We start from the raw sequence: 17,969 nt of genomic DNA, 5'->3' as shown, positions 1-17,969 counted from the left end.
ATCGAGGTGTCCTCAATCCCACAATACCTCTTCATGGGCTCTGAACAGCCACGGACCACACAGTGAGTGAGTTTATTAAAATGGCCCCTGAGAGGGGTGAAGGGGGCAGTGTGTACCCCTAAGAGGGCATCCAAGGCGGTCATTGTGTTCACTGGCATAGGTACTATGTTGGAGAAGCATCATCTCAGGCTAAACCAGGACAGACCAGGCCTATCTAAACAGGCTGCTAACAGAATGCTGAGCCAGCCATGTTTTTGTGTTGTGACTTCCTCTCTCGCAGGGGGGCTTCACATAACCCCCCCCCCTCTCTCTCTCTTTCTCTCTCAGCTCTTCTCTTCTTTGGAGGTGGAATCTTTCCCAAGGTCAGTACCAGTGCTTTCAAAGGATGAGAGAGAGAGAGAGAGAGAGAGAGAGAGAAAGAGAGAGAGAGAGAGAGAGAGAGAGAGAGAGAGAAAGAGGGTTGTGTCCTCAATCCACATACAACAGGACTAGAGACCTCCTTGTGGACAAGGCGTTGGAAGGGTTTGAGAAGGGTTTTGGACTGGAAACTTAGGTTTTGTGTTTCAATGGAACTGAACAGAAGGATGCATGACTTTCAGCTCTTCTGTAATGTTTGGTCATGGTAAACAGGTGACCCACATCTGATTGGAATACAGTAATTCCCTTTACCTAGTCATTTCAATTGCTGACATATAGTATTTCTGAGAAAACCTCACATAACTTTACAATACATTGTATGTACAGTCGGAAAGCGCATAAGGCAGAATAATACTGAGTATGAATCAAAGTAGGGAAAACAAAGTCACAGAGTGTTTCAGAGTAGGCCTGGATATCATGATCCTAGCCATATTATCATATACTGGAACAAAATGATGACATCCTCTCAAAGGGCACTCAAACAGTGGGAATAGAGAGAACATGCACTGACCTGCCTCCACTCGTCTCTCAGTCTCTACACAGTCCACAGCCTCTAGAGTACAGCATCTGCAAATGGCAACAAAGGTCTGGTCAGATCAGATGAAACAGGCCAAAGTACAGAATTAAATAGAACATTGTCTCTATAGTATATTGGCTAAAGCATATGGGAAAAATAAAAATACACAGAAAATATTCCAGGAAATAATGTACAGTACCATATCATCATATCAACCCATGTGACCCTACAGCGCTGTGTATACCATTAGTGATGGACCATGTGACCTTGCTGCAGTGGTATAGCTGAGCAGGTTGTTGACTCATTGGGCAAATGGAGGGGAATACAGTATATCGAGAATAACATTTCCCACTGCTCATTTGCCTTGATTGCAAATTAATAGCATATCAAAAACCACAAGCAAAGAATTCAAGTAACACTTTGTCCATGTAATACCACACGACAGGACTTTCCCTGAAATGACAGCGAAATGACAAACTCCCACTTAAGTCTTTGAAATGCACTTGATGCCATGACACCAGGAGAGCCTTCAACAGTCAATTGTGCAGCACTAGTATCTCAATCAAAAGCTCTTAACAGACTCCCTTAACAGATTTGCGTTGACTCTTTCTTTTGACGTAGGCTACTTCACATACTCAGCCTGTGACCTCTGCACATAATAAAACCCCACTAAACCCCTCAATGCATGAAGTACCAAGAGAGCATCGTCTGTTCAGGTTGGCTTGGCTCTGGGCCCTACAAATAATCCTGTGAGGTTTGCTAAACTCTGGGTTCTACACAAATTCCTGAGGTTGGCTAGGCTCTAGGTTCTACACGTAATCCTGTGACATCATGGTGGGAAGACATCAAAAGAGGAACCAGAGTAGAGACAAGGAAAAAGATGGTACCCCAGGGAAATGTCAGCATGGATGGTATGGTAAATGGTACCTCTCTGATGACCCACATGAATGGTATAGGATTATGGTGACTATTGTTGGTGTTTATCTCTGGCATTGTCTCCAACCTTGGCTGGTAGCTCTCCTGGCTCCCTAGCAGTCTGGTTGTTGGCATATTCTTATTTACTGCTTATCGTTGTGTTATTATGTCCTTATGGAGGTACGATCAAATAAAGTGTTACCTAATGTAGGCTTCTAATGGCTGCCTAAAATATAGCTGTCTAAGGAGTGACACCCAGAGAAGGTTAGGACATGGTCTATCTAAGTACACCGCAACATGTTCAGTCCCAACCCAGATGGAAATCGGGGTCCGTGGTGTTTATGAGAAAGGGACTGTGGCCGCCTGATGTACAAAGACTTCTGAAGAGAAAACGACCCACAATTACACTGGTGTTTCTTAAAGATATTGTTCCTGTTTTAACCTCCAATAATGTGTTTGATCTATTTGGGGAAAAGCGTTAAAAGGAACATTTGCTGACTCCAACAAAAGTTGAGTGGAGGAGGCCATCACAGCCCCCTGTTTCATTAAAGACAATGACCTTGATCAGCGTGATGGGACAGCTTGGCTCCAGATGAGAGGACAGCTATTTCCATCCACTCCATTTATTTGTGTGTTTGTATTAAGACACCTACAACCAGGCAGCAGGCAGCGCCGTGCTGATAAAGCATAAAAAGCCACTGTTTTCCCCTGGAGAGACAGCAATGGGACAAGTAGATATGTGCCAGTGACTGACTGTTCAACTGACGCCCTGGTTTGCTGGGCGCCCGACTACTCCACTGACTGACTGGCTGGCTGATTGGAGCTTGGCTGGATGACTGACTGGTTGGATGACTGGCTGTCTGGTTGGATGACTGACTGACTGGCTGGATGACTGACTTACTGGCTGACCAGAGAGCTCCTCTCAGCGCCAACTCCCTGCCTGCGGGGACAGACTGCTTGCGCAAGTCTAAGAGAATGCACATCTGATAGCCCCCCTGACAAACTCACTGAGATTTTACGATGGATGAACAATGTCAGAGATACGGTATGGTATAACAGGGTCATTGTCACAGTTTGTTCCATAGAAGAGGGAAGAGAAGCTAGCATGTAACGCTGCATTCAAATGTTACTCTGAATCTTATTTTCTAGTTGGTGAAGTCATAAATTGCTTGGTCGGTCTAATGAGATAGCTAGCTAAATCAAATCAAATCAAATTTGATTTGTCACATACACATGGTTAGCAGATGTTAATGCGAGTGTAGCGAAGTGCTTGTGCTTCTAGTTCCCGACAATGCAGTAATAACCAACGAGTAATCTAACCTAACAATTCCACAACTACTACCTTATACACACAAGTGTAAAGGGATAAAGAATATGTACATATATATGAATGAGTGATGGTACAGAACGGCATAGGCACGATGCAGTAGATGGTATCGAGTACAGTATATACATATGAGATGAGTAATGTAGGGTATGTAAACAAAGTGGCATAGTTTAAAGTGGCTAGTGATACATGTATTACATAAAGATGCAGTAGATGATGTAGAGTACAGTATATACACATACATATGAGATGAGTAATGTAGGGTATGTAAACATTATATTAAGTGGCATTGTTTGAAGTGGCTAGTGATACATTTTTTACATCAATTTCCATTATTAAAGTGGCTGGAGTTGAGTCAGCATGTTGGCAGCAGCCACTCAATATTAGTGGTGGCTGTTTAACAGTCTGGTGGCCTTGAGATAGAAGCTGTTTTTCAGTCTCTCTGTCCCTGCTTTGATGCACCTGTACTGACCTCGCATTTTGGATGATAGCGGGGTGAACAGGCAGTGGCTTGGGTGGTTGTTGTCCTTGATGATCTATATGGCCTTCCTGTGACATCGGGTGGTGTAGGTGTCCTGGAGGGCAGGTAGTTTGCCCCCGGTGATGCGTTGTGCAGACCTCACTACCCTCGGGAGAGCCTTACGGTTGTGGGCGGAGCAGTTGGCGTACCAGGCAGTGATACAGTCCGACAGGATGCTCTCAATGGTGCATCTGTAGAAGTTTGTGAGTGCTTTTGGTGTCAAGACGAATTTCTTCAGCCTCCTGAGGTTGAAGAGGCACTGCTGCGCCTTCTTCACAACGCTGTCTGTGTGGGCGGACCAATTCAGTTTGTCCGTGATGTGTACGCAGAGGAACTTAAAACTTACTACCCTCTCCACTACTGCCCCGTCGATGTGGATAGGGGGGTGCTCCCTCTGCTGTTTCCTGAAGTCCACAATCATCTCCTTTGTTTTGTTGACGTTGAGTGTGAGGTTATTTTCCTGACACCACACTCTGAGGGCCCTCACCTCCTCCCTGTAGGCCGTCTCGTCGTTGTTGGTAATCAAGCCTACCACTGTAGTGTCGTCCGCAAACTTGATGATTGAGTTGGAGGCGTGTATGGCCAGTCATGGGTGAACAGGGAGTACACGAGAGGGCTCAGAACGCACCCTTGAGGATCAGCGAGGTGGAGATGTTGTTACCTACCCTCACCACCTGGGGGTGGCCCGTCAGGAAGTCCACTACCCAGTTGCACAGGTCGGGGTCGAGACCCAGGGTCTTGAGCTTGATGACGAGTTTGGAGGGTACTATGGTGTTAAATGCTGAGCTGTAGTCGATGAACAGCATTCTCACATAGGTATTCCTCTTGTCCAGATGGATTAGGGCAGTGTGATTTCGATTGCGTTGTCTGTGGACCTATTGGGGCGGTAAGCAAATTGGAGTGGGTCTAGGGTGTCAGGTACGGTGGAGGTGATATGGTCCTTGACTAGTCTCTCAAAGCACTTCATGATGACAGAAGTGAGTAGTCGTTTAGCTCAGTTACCTTAGCTTTCTTGGGAACAGGAACAATGGTGGCCCTCTTGAAGCATGTGGGAACAGCAGACTGGGATAAGGATTGATTGAATATGTCCGTAAACACACCAGCCAGCTGGTCTGTGCATGCTCTGAGGACGAGGCTGGGGATGCCGTCTGGGCCTGCAGCCTTGCAAGGGTTAACACGTTTAAATGTTTTTCTCACGTCGGGTGCAGTGAAGGAGAGTCCGCAGGTTTTGGTAGCGGGCCGTGTCAGTGGTACTGTATTGTCCTCAAAGCGAGTAAAAAAAGTTATTTAGTCTGTCTGTGAGCAAGACATCCTAGTCCGCGAGGGGGCTGGTTTTCTTTTTGTAATCCGTGATTGACTGTAGACCCTGCCACATACCTCTTGTGTCTGAGCCGTTGAATTGCGGCTCTACTTTGTCTCTATACTGACACTTAGCTTGTTTGATTGCCTTGCAGAGGGAATAGCTACACGATTTGTATTCGGTCATGTTTCCGGTCACCTTGCCCTGGTTAAAAGCAGTGGTTCGCACTTTCAGTTTCGCGCGAATGCTGCCATCAATCCACGGTTTCTGGTTTGGGAATGTTTTAATCGTTGCTGTGGGTATAACATCGCCGATGCACTTTCTAATGAACTCGCTCACCGAATCAGTGTATTCGTCAATGTTGTTGTTGGACGCAATGCGGAATATATCCCAATCCACGTGATCGAAGCAGTCTTGAAGCGTGGAATCAGTTTGGTCGGACAAGTGTTGAACAGACCTGAGCGCGGGAGCTTCTTGATTTAGTCTCTGTCTGTAGGCTGGAAGCAACAAAATGGAGTCGTGGTCAGCTTTTCCCGAAAGGAGGGCGGGAGAGGGCCTTATATGCGTTACGGAAGTTAGAATAAGAATGATCAAAGGTATTACCAGCCCTGGTTGCGCAATCGATATGCTGATAGAATTTAGGGAGTCTTGTTTTCAGATTAGCCTTGTTAAAATCCCCAGCTAAAATAAATGCAGCCTCAGGATATGTGGTTTCCAGTTTACATAGAGTCAAATAAAGTTTGTTCAGGGCCATCGATGTGTCTGCTTGGGGGGGAATATATACGGCTGTGATTATAATCGAAGAGAATTCCCTTGGTAGATAATGCGGTAGACATTTGATTGAGAGGAATTCTAAGTCAGGTGAACAGAAGGACTTGAGTTCCTGTATGTTGTTATGATCACACAACGTCTCGTTAATCATAAGGCATATCCCCCGCCCCTCTTCTTACCAGAAAGATACGTGAAGAAACTAGCTGGTTGCACCGACTCCGATAGCGTTTCTTGAGTGAGCCATGTTTCAGTGAAGCAAAGAACGTTACAGTCTCTGATGTCTCTCTGGAATGCTACCCTTGCTCGGATTTCATCAACCTTGTTGTCAAGAGACTGGACATTGGCGAGTAGTATGCTAGGGGGTGGTGCGCGATGTGCCCGTCTCCGGAGCCTGACCAGAAGACCGCTTCGTTTGCCCCTTTTACGGCGTCGTTGTTTTGGGTCGCCGGCTGGGATCCGATCCATTGTCCTGGGTGGAAGGCAAAACACAGGATCCGCTTCGGGAAAGTCATATTACAGTATTATCAGAAGCTGAGCAAGCTAATGTTGCTAATAATAAATTAGCTTGCTAACATTGACAATATAGTTAAACTAGCTACATAGCTACATTATTATGTTGTAAACAACTTTGTTCCATCATCTTTAATAATCGTTCATAGAAAATGTGAATAATCAGAGTGTTTACGTAATTCCGACTTGGAGGGTCGTTCAAATAGTCGAAAATAAACGTTTCTGATTATTCTGACACCCCTTAAATGCATCATAAACACTTGCAATAAACTCACCAACAATATTTTCACTGATACTTGCTGAAATGGTTGGAATTCATGATGATGTAAAAAACTACGATATGGAAAACTATGGAACAGCAGCATACATGAAACAAATCATCTTTGCGCCCACCATTTGATGGCCAATGAAAACCATAGTGGGCAATAACGAAACACACCACCATGAAAAGAATCCAGTAGCACATTCCAAACAGTAACCGACAGATCTCATAAAACTCTGCACAGGCCAACCCAATATCCCCCTGGAGCTACACTTCAACAAGAATGAAAAGATATGGAAAATGGGTCGCACATTTCTTGGTAGGGATTTTATGTCTAAAAATCACATATTTGGTTAAGCATAATAATCCTGTCAGTCTAGTGCAGACACCCACTGTAAATTCCAAGCGGAGACAAATACTTTCTGCTCTGCTGCTTCTCTTAATTACTGGTTATACAGTCCTTCTCAATCCGAATGTGGAGTGGTCAGCGTCAAACTGAGCATGATAGCAAAGCAATAATTGGTTATTCATTTTGAATCCCGACAGGGCCAAGGCTGAGTGGGTGCAAGCACGATCGGAATGAAAATTAATTTTCACAGAAAATATGTGGCTTCACAAAGAAACGCTGCATCAATTCAGCAATGTCACATGGTAAAAGCTGGCACTGTGATGCGCAGTCTCCATCTTTTTGGCCAAATGACACAAATCCTCAAGGACAGCTAGAGCCCACTAATAATAACAATCATGAAAATGGCCAGTTTCTGAATCTCAGGAAATAGCAGTGCTTAGTCAGTGAGTTTCCATAATGTTTCCTTAATCTGCATTTAATCACATTTAGAAAGTTTTCAGAGGAGTTACATATTAATGGCAGATTTATTTGTGCAATAGATTAACCAAGGGGAGCAGTGGTCCTGGAGAAATGTTTGTTCCTTTAGTTTTTGGGGAGTTCCAAGTCTTTTTTTGAAGTTTCAAGTCAGCTAAGAGAAGATATATCTAGCAAGTACTTCAATAACTAAATGTCTTCTTTATTTGGATATGACTTTTTTAAATCCCGAAAATTTGAGTGGATATAATTCAATACTTGTCACAGATACTGAGTAACATCTGCTATGACCTCAAATCAAAATCAAATCAAATCAAGTGTCCCATACACATATTTAGCAGATGCCATTGTGGGTGTAGCAAAATGCTTGTGTTCCTAGCTCCAACAGTGCAGTAATATCTAACAATTCACAACAATACACACATCTAAAAGTAAAAGAAATATATAAATATTAAGACGAACAATGTCAGAGTGGCATTGACTAAATGCAGTAGAATAGAATACAGTATATACATATGATGAGTAAAGTGGTACATTATTAAAGTGTTTAAAATATCTGATTATGATCAACTAAACGGTGACAACTGTATTTGAAATAAGCACTAAAGATATGTCTAGCGAGAAAGCCTGTCATGGCAAAATCTTTCAGCGCTGACATACTGTAGTGTTTGCGTGCAGCGATGTTTAACATTGACAGACATCTTAACTGCTGTTGGCTGTACAATAAATTATACAGCTGTAGTACATGGTATTATGTTTATATGATAAACATGTCTGTTATATCTAGCTTAGCTGCAGAAGAACGCACATCTGCATGGTTTCACATTGTTTGTTTTCACACTTTCTCGTTTAATGACATGTGCCACTCCTTCTCACAACCCATTCATCCGTAAAGCAGCACACTGTCGTAAACCATAACAATGTACAGTACAACGTACAGCACATCATACCGTACATGACATTTCCCCCCCTTCCAAAACCAGGAACTGGTACTGTACCATCTATAAAATGTCCATAGGGCAAGAACCTAGAGTGATACCTGTAACAACTAGCCCGAACTAGCCAGTTCAGTCCATTAACCGGGAGGTTGACTAAGACACCTAACGGAGCCTAAGAATGAGAGGAGGTTAAGTAGTCCCCCAGATGATTAGGGCGAGTTCGTGCCAGCATCCGCCGTTCTTCATCCGCCACCGCTTGTGGCTCTGGCCCTTGGAGAGCCCACAGAGGCAGGAGCTCGGGTGGTAGCAGTGGAGAATGTCCATCAGATGGCGTCCAGAATGAGGCCATTTTGTTGCACTGCTGATGCCGTCGGGCTTGGACCCAGTCTGGCTTCTTCACCCTGTGTGCCTTGTTGAAATGCTGTTTCATTTGGTGCCTGGTCACTGCCTGCTTTTCTTGGGTGCTGCTCTCCGAGTCTGTCCAGTGGCAGATCCATCTCACGACCTAGCATGAGAGATGCCGGGGAGACCTGTGTTGTTGTGTGTTTGCTTGCTCTGCAGCGCATTAGCATTTGGTTCAAGGCAGTTTGGAACATGCACCCCTGGACCTCTGATGCCGTTCTTCAGCGTTCCAACAGGTTGTAGTAGGCCTCATGGATGTGTTTGATTCCCTTGTTGCTGAGATAGGTGGAGAACTCGACAGAGGTTAGCTGTGGCCCGTTGTCCGTGGTGAAGATGAGGGGTAGGCCCCACCTCGTGAACAGGCTGTCTAGGATGTCCACGATGGCCTGTGCTGTGACAGTTCAGACAGGAAACACTTCTGGCAACCAGGAAGCTCTGATGGCGAGGGACTGCGTGCCCATGGATCTCGCCACAGATGTCTAGCTTGATGTGATCCCAGGGGCGGGACGGGCTTTAATGTTGTGGTTGATGTCTGGCCACCACACAAGGTCATCGCTGCTTGACCTTCACTATGCCCAAGTGAGCTTCGTGCGCCATGGATAGAACACACCCACACAGGCCACTCGGGACCACAGTGCAAAACCCTCGAGAGACACAGACTTCTTCCCAGCAAGTATGTTTGTGATTCACCCTGGCGAAAGGAACCAGCTCTTACACGTGCTGGCCATCCACTGCGTATGTAGGTGCGCAGGGTAGACAGTGGGATCCTGTTCCGATGCTTGCTTCAGCTCGTCCAATGAGGCGGCTGACTGAAAGCGAGCGTAGAGCCTTTGTACGAGCTGAGTTTCATTGTCGTCTGGCAAGACAGTCGGAGTAGGAGCATGAGAGGAGGTCTGCCACCATGTTATCCCTCCCCGGAGTGAACTTCAGCTGATAGTCATACTGTCTGAGGAGGTCGGCCACCACGTTATCCCTCCCCGGAGTGAACTTCAGCTGATAGTCATACTGTCTGAGGAGGTCGGCCACCACGTTATCCCTCCCCGGAGTGAACTTCAGCTGATAGTCATACTGTCTGAGGAGGTCGGCCACCACGTTATCCCTCCCGGAGTGAACTTCAGCTGATAGTCATACTGTCTGAGGAGGTCGGCCACCACGTTATCCCTCCCGGAGTGAACTTCAGCTGATAGTCATACTGTCTGAGGAGGTCGGCCACCACGTTATCCCTCCCCGGAGTGAACTTCAGCTGATAGTCATACTGTCTGAGGAGGTCGGCCACCACGTTATCCCTCCCCGGAGTGAACTTCAGCTGATAGTCATACTGTCTGAGGAGGTCGGCCACCACGTTATCCCTCCCGGAGTGAACTTCAGCTGATAGTCATACTGTCTGAGGAGGTCGGCCACCACGTTATCCCTCCCCGGAGTGAACTTCAGCTGATAGTCATACTGTCTGAGGAGGTCGGCCACCACATTATCCCTCCCCGGAGTGAACTTCAGCTGATAGTCATACTGTCTGAGGAGGTCGGCCACCACGTTATCCCTCCCCGGAGTGAACTTCAGCTGATAGTCATACTGTCTGAGGAGGTCTGCCTCCACATTATCCCTCCCCAGAGTGAACTTCAGCTGATAGTCATACTGTCTGAGGCGGTCGGCCCATCTGTGCAGCCGAATTGGCTTGTGGCCAGTTCCTAATGCTGACAGTAGCATTGTGAGGGACTGGTGGTCGGTTCGGAGCGTGAACAGCCGGGCGTATGGGTAGAGGTGCCACCTTTCACACGCCCAGACACAGGCCGGTGACACAGGCCGCTTCTCATTCGCCCACAGAGTACCGTTGTTCAGTGGGGATCAGGGCCCTCGAGGCGAAGGCGACGGGCCTCTCAATGCCATTCTGCAGCTGTGAGAGGACAACTCCTAGTGTTTCAGCTGAGGCGTCACAGGTGACAATGGTGGGGCAGACGGGGTCAAAGTGAGCCAAGACTGGGGTTGTGGTCAGCTGGCTCTTCAGTGAGCGGACCGCGTCTGAGCAGGCTGCCGTCCAGGCCCATGGCTCGTCCTTCTTGAGGAGCTGGTGAAGGGGCGCTGTGGTCTGAGAGTAGTGGGGTAGAAATCGGAGGTAGTGGGCTGTCATGCCCAAGAACGAGGCCACCTGAGAGGCTGAGGTCGGTTCCAGAATGCGATGGATGGTTTAAATGTTTGACATGAGTGGGGCAAATTTGACGGCTGGAGCTGCAAAGGTGCATTTTCCACCCTTCAGGGCCAGGTTGTTCCTTAGAGCACTGGATACTCTGTGGAGTCGATGGTCATAGATGTGGAGGTCAGGACTGTGGACCATGATGTCGTCCAGATAGACTGTCACACGTGGGTATTCCAGCGAGGATGGTGCTCATCACTTTCTGGAAGCAGCTGGGGGCGGAGCTAAGTCCAAAAGGAATGTGTGTGTACCTAAACACAACAGTATGCGTAACAAAGGCCGTGAGGTCTCTGCTGGCTGGGTGGAGAGGCACCTGAAGATAACCCTGACGCAGGTCGAGCTTTGTGAAGACCCTGGAGCCATGAAATTGTGCGGTCAGTTTCTCAGCTGTAGGCAAGGGGTACTTATTTTGGACAACAGCCTTGTTCACAGCACAGAGATCCACACAGGTCAGGATTCCATCAGACTTTTTGGTTGCAATGACCAAGTTTGAAATCCAGGAGACAGTGTTGACTGGCTCAATGATGCCTGCCTCCAACTGTGACTGTAGATCTTATGCAAAGGGAATGCGCCGCAGGGGCTGCAAGACTGGGGTCACGTCCGGGTTCACTAGGGGCCTGTGAGTAAAAGCTGTGAGGCAGCCCAGTCCATCAAACAGAGCTGGCCAGTTATGTTGCCATGTGCCGGTAACTTGGTGGATAGCTGACCCACTGTCATCTCTCAGTGTGAATCCCAAGCCTGTGAAGAGGTCGAGGCCCAGGAGATTGGCACCCCGCTTCGAAAGCAGCTGCTTGGCGCAAAAGTGCACGAGGACCTGGAGGGTGCCTGCAATGTCTATCTTGGATCTACCATACCCACACAGGGCAGTGCAGGGCTGTTGGAGTGGTAGGTGACCGAAAAACTTGTAGTAAGTGGCAAGGTTGAGCAACAACATCGCAGTGCCAGTATTCAGTAGCAAAGGCAAACCCACCTTGCCCAGCTGCACAGCGCATGTCTTGAATTACACATGGTTGGTGGAGACGGTTCGAATTTCAGTGTGTTCATGTTGAGAGTGAGACGAAAATAAGGGCCTGTTCTGAGTGGAGCTAGTAGCTGGGGCAGAATGACACACTTTTGCAAAGTGATTCGATTTTTGAACAGTTCTTGCATATTTTCCCATGGGCTGGGCAGTTTGAAGCCCTTGAATTGTGAGAGCGAGCACCACAGTTGCCACAACTACTATTTGTTTGTCTGTGTCCATGCAGCTATCGACGTGGGAGGGCGTGCGCCGCTTGTGATCGCTGTAGTGCGCCTGCTCGGCCTGAAGCTGCTGTGTGAGAATGGCAGGGGGCCGAGTGTATGCTGCAGAACTGTCTGTTAGCATAGTAGAGCATTCCAAAGTCGCTTCAACCTGGATTGCTATTTTAATAGCTCCATCAAGTTGTAAATTATCCGATTCCAAAAGCAGTTTCTCCCTTGTCTTTTCACATAACGTTCCCTCTATCAGCTGATCCCTGATGATCTCATCCTGAAGTGTCCCGTAGTTACAAGAGCTAGCCAAATCCCTCAGACTAGCCACCTAGCTTTGAATGGTTTCTACCGGCCGTTGTTGTCTTTTCCGTAGCCAGTAGCGTTGGAGGAGCACTTGCTCTTTCCCGGCAAAGTGGTTCCATAGGAGGCTGACTGCAGCGTTGGCATGTGCCACTCATTCTCACAACACATTCATCCATAAAGCAGCATACTGTCGTAAACCATAACAATGTACAGTATGACCATACATAACAATGTACAGTACGACCATACATAACAATGTACAGTACGACCATACATAACAATGTACAGTACGACCATACAAAACAATGTACAGTACAACCATACATAACAATGTACAGTATGGCCATACATAACAATGTACAGTATGACCATACATAACAATGTACAGTATGACCATACATAACAATGTACAGTATGACCATACATAACAATGTACAGTATGACCATACATAACAATGCCCACCCAAGCCTAGTCATTCGCTGTTTCTCTTTACTTGAGTAATCTTCATGTGTCAGACTAACGTAATTTAAAATATTTACATTTGAAGTATTATGTATGACACCATTGCAAGTTTGAAAAACACTGATGAAAACATTGTCCAAGTGGATGGCTATTGTCCATGTGAGGCGGTTGGACAGACTCTAAAAGTGCCGTTGATCAGCCAGACTAAAACGCTAGCTGTGTTGCTAGCCGATCTTCGTTTTTTCTTGACACTGAGCCATGAGAGGGTGTTGGTGTTGGGGACAGTTGAGAAGTCATCACATTACTTGCTTGAGAGAGAGAGAGGAGTAGTGGCGGCAGGACCAGATGGCTCTCTGGACTCAATGTACCATCCCTCTGATAAACTCAGACAGAGCCGTTACACTTTCCAAAAGAGAGATGAAAGGAAATACAGGGAGGGAGGGAGGGAGGGAGGGAGAGGGGAGGGAGGGGGAGGGAGGGAGGGAGGGAGGGAGGGAGGGAGGGAGGGAGGGAGGGAGGGAGGGAAAAGGGAGGGAAGGGAGGGAGGGAGGGAGGGGAAAAAACAAAGGCTCGCCTTTCGCAAATCTTTAATTACCCAACTGTCGGCTGCTTTTCAGATTGCTGCTTTTTAAAACATCCCCTTCCCCAAAGAACACACACACACACACACACACAGCGACCCCCCGCCAGAGGATCCCTATACGACAGTCTTGCTCTGCTGAAGAGAGGGAATCAAAACTGTTAAAAAAGGAGGAAAAAACACATAAAAGATATGCAAATACAACTGTCTGGGGGCGACGATGAGCATTAACCAGCGTTGAGGTTCTGCTATTTTTAGCTGGCGTCTCTTTGCAGACTCTGAAAGATGTGTGATGACTTCCTTAAGCGCAGGATTTTATGTGCTACAGACACAGCTTGGCTGTGCAGAGATGTCGGGAGAAATATTCCCCTTAATTGAGACACTTCACAAATGAGGCTGTCAAACCCAGTACAAGCAGAAAACAGTGAGAGTTGAAACTGGATTTCGAGGAAAGAGTTACGTTGGAGTCTTCACTCTTCACACGTAAAAAAGTAGAGTGTATAGCGACTAGCGAGTTTTGGAGCTGATCTTACGGAGACGGTTAGGCAGTAGCACAAATATTCTCTCCCTTTCACTAATATAACCACTGGCAAGTGTACAGTGCATTCAGGAAGTACTCAGACCCTTTATCCTTTTCCACCTTTTGTTACTTTACAGCCTTATTCTAAAATTGATTAAATAAAAAAAAATGTCCTCATCGAGCTAAACACAATACCCCATAATGACGAAGCGAAAACAGGTTTTTAGACATTTGTGCAAATCTATTAAAAATAAAAAACTGAAATACCTTATTTACATAAGTATTTAGACCCGTTACTATGAGACTTTGAGTGCAGCTGCATCCTGTTTCTATTGATCATCCTTCAGATGTTTCTACAACTTGATTGGAGTCCACCTGTGGTAAATTAAATTGATTGGACACGATTTGGAAAGGCACACACTTGTCAATATGTATAAAAGGTCCCACATTTGACAGTGCACAGACATGGGGAAGGGTACCAAAACATTTTTGCAGCATTGAAGGTTCCCAAGAAAACTGTGGCCTCCATTATTTGTAAATGGAAGAAGTTTGGAACCACCAAGACTCTTCCTAGAGCTGGCCACCTGGCCAAACTGAGCAATCGGGGGAGAAGGGCCTTGGTCAGGGAGGTGACCAAGAACCCGATGGTCACTCTGACAGAGCTCCAGAGTTCCTCTGTGGAGATTGGAGAACCTTCCAGAAGGACAACTATCTCTGCAGCACTCCACCAATCAGGCCTTTATGGCAGAGTGGCCAGACGGAAGCCACTCCTCAGTAAAAGGCACAAAACAGTCCGCTTAGTTTGCTAAAAGGCACCTAAAGGACTCTCAGACCATGAGAAACAAGATTCTCTGGTCTGAAGAAACCAAGATTGAACTCTTTGGCCTGAATGCCAAGCGTCACGTCTGGAGGAACCCTGGCACCATCCCTACGGTGAAGCATGGTGGTGGCAGCATCATGTTGTGGTGATGTTTTTCAGAGGCAGGGACTGGGAGACTAGTCAGGATTGAGAAAAAGATGAACGAAGCAATGTACAGAGAGATCCTTGATGAAAACATGCTCCAAAGCGCTCAGGACCTCAGGACCTTCACCTTCAAACAGGTCAACAAGTCTAAGCACAAGACAACGCAGGAGGGACTTTGGGACAAGTCTCTGAATGTCCTTGAGTGGCCCAGCCAGAGCACGGAACCCGATCGAAAGCGACCCGATCGAAAGCACGGAAGCGACGCTCCCCATCCAACCTGACAGAGCTTGGGAGGATCTGCAGAGAAGAATGGAAGAAACTGCCCAAATACAGGTGTGCCAAGTTTGTAGCGTTATACCCAAGAAGACTCGAGGCTGTAATCGCTGCCAAAGGTGCTTCAACTAAGTACTGAATTAAGGGTCTGAATAATTATGTAAATATGATTTATTTTTTATACATTAGCAAAAATTTCTACAAACCTATTTTGTCTTCATAGGGTATTTTGTGTAGATTGATGAGGGGGAAAAAACTATGTAATCCATTTTAGCATAAGGCTGTTACGTAACAAAATGTGGAAAATGGGAAGAGGTCTGAATAATATCCGAATGCACTGTATGTGGCCAATAATTAAAGCAATAGAAAAGGGTGTTAATTATGCTACTCCAAGTGTATGTGTCACATAATTAGAGCACTGCCCTCCAAGGCCCAGCCATGGCTGCATCCCTGCCCAGTCATGTGAAATCCATAGATTAGGGCCTAATGAATTGATTTCAATTGACTTACTCAGTAAAACTCAGTAAAAACGTTGAAAATGTTGTGTCTATATTTCTGTTCAGTATGTTAGAGTTGAGGTGGACTGCTGTAAAAGGTCTGAAGCCAGGACAGTTCTACCAGTGTAGCAACCCTTTTCTCTTTGTTGACATACTCCTTGTTTACATGAAGTGAGTCAATCCCTGAAAACAGCAGACTAGCTCAATCACTAGCTGTGATTCTCCTATTTAAATACAACACAAACAAACAGAGGGCGTAAAATAGGAGCTATGGTTCCATTCAGTGCAATACGTCATAAAACGTGGTGTGTGTGTGTGTGTGTGACATACATACACACACACACCTTCAAGAACTGGAGCCCCAGCAGCAACAGTTCTTGAGGGAGATACTGAGCATCAGATGGGAGGATAGACGGACCAATGTCAGAGTACTGACCCAGGCAAACATTCCCAGCACAGAATCCCAAATCATTGGGCACTCCGATGGACAGGATACCGTGATTCAAGGCTTCCAAACAACTGCGTACGGGCAACTGGAAGAGGGGAAATGGATGCAAATGGGGACAAAAGAAAAGGTACAAAGACACCCTGAAAAGCAATACATAACGCAACAAACTGGCAACTCCACACCACAAAAAGAGCCACCTGGTGACTTCAGGTTGTTGTCTGCGCAAGTACGGACGTCTAATTAGCATAATACACAAATCCCCATCAAAATCTGTCTGTTTAACCATCAAACTACCGAATGGGGTGATTTTGATCAGGACTTTGTTCCTAATAAATCAAAATAATTGTCTCCTGTTTCTGTAACAATGTGGACTTTGGGGGAATTCCTATATACTCTTCAATATTATATATGTGCAACTTGTTATGGTATTTGGGTCGCTATAACATTTGGTTTAAAGTGACTGAGGATTTGGGCATGCTTTTTGAAGCATCCTGGCTCTACCACTCCCATTGTTTCACTAGCAGGGATGCTAATGATGGCTTTGGTCATTGTCTCTCAGGATCAATGGATGAATCAAATTAAGTATATTTCAAATTTTGATGTACTACCCTTTAAATGGCTGTTTAAGACCAACTAGTCAATAAACTCCCCTCACCTCCAGACTCACTTGCAATGTCAGTGGACAGGTCTGAGGCTCCAGAATCGGCCTGCTCAGCCACAGCCGGACCCACAACAATCAAGCTACCTAAAAAAACAGTGAGGAAAAGATCATCCTTGAGGGATTAGGTGTGAGCATGCATGTGTGAGCATGCATGTTTTGTGCGGGTGTGTGAGCATGTATGTGTTTTCATGCATGCATGTGTGTGTACAGTATGTGCATGCATTTGTATGTGTATGTGTGTGGTATTTACAGTAGAACATAATTGGTGCGGGGCAGCGGCGGATGAGGGGAAGGCCAGTGGGTCTGACAAAAAGCAGGGCAGCCAGGCAGAGGCAGTGCTAAGGCCTGGTGGGTATGAGTGGTGTGCAGGGGGACAGACAGAGAAAACTGAGCAACTCTCACTGGGAAACAATATGCAGTTTCATCTGGGGAAGACATTTTGCAGCTCTCTCTCTCTCTCTCAGAGCCAGAGAGCCGACAGCACAAAGAGCTCCATTGTTTCCTCTGCAGCAACCTCACCGCTCCCAACTAGAGCAGCAGGGTCGAGGCCACACAGGACCTGCCAGGGGCTGTTAGAACCTGCTCCCACTGTGTGTGTGTGTGTGTGTGTGTGTGTGTGTGTGTGTGTGTGTGTGTGTGTGTGTGTGTGTGTGTATGTGCTTTTCTTCAATATAATGTTTCATGCTAGTTCTTGGTCAGGATTATCGTACAGTTATATCTGTTTTTTTCCCTGTACTGTATAAATGGTAGCGAGTTCTAACACTGTACCACACACTGTATGTGGTTCTAATGTTTCATACAGGGATGTGTTTCAGCGGATTGTGTCAGTATCAGATCATGGACAGTTAGGACAGATATGCCTCCCTCTGTCCGTCTTTCGCTCTCTCACCCTGTTTCACCCTCCATCACCATCACTCTGTAACACACACTCGAGCACGCACACACATGCACACACACGGCTACAGGACATAATGGAAAATCATTTTATATAGAAGTGCGGGTCACATCCTTAGAGGATCCAGCAGATTTCTAGTTCATAATACTCTGGCAGGCAGGCAGGGTCTGTGGAGAGAGGGGGGGAAGAGAGGTAGAGGGAGGGAAAGGGAGAAGGGAGGGGAGGTGAGGTCAGGGAAGGGAGGG

At 46.4% G+C, this 17,969-nt stretch overlaps 1 long non-coding RNA gene across 1 annotated transcript in view; it reads right to left on the bottom strand.

Moving 5' to 3' along the window:
• Positions 1–425: 425 nt before the first annotated feature.
• The window catches only part of LOC112265417, a 67,958-nt gene continuing 50,414 nt past the window's right edge, over positions 426–17,969 (bottom strand). Inside the window, exon 3 of the long non-coding RNA XR_002955770.2 lies at positions 426–984. This is a non-coding gene — a long non-coding RNA (uncharacterized LOC112265417). The remainder of the gene's footprint in view (positions 985–17,969) is intronic.

The sequence above is a fragment of the Oncorhynchus tshawytscha genome, linkage group LG13, assembly GCF_018296145.1.
Source record: "Oncorhynchus tshawytscha isolate Ot180627B linkage group LG13, Otsh_v2.0, whole genome shotgun sequence".
In the NCBI taxonomy this organism is placed as follows: domain Eukaryota; kingdom Metazoa; phylum Chordata; class Actinopteri; order Salmoniformes; family Salmonidae; genus Oncorhynchus; species Oncorhynchus tshawytscha.
The sequence above is the reverse complement of the archived record's forward strand: the minus strand, read 5'-3'. Positions and strand labels throughout refer to the sequence as shown.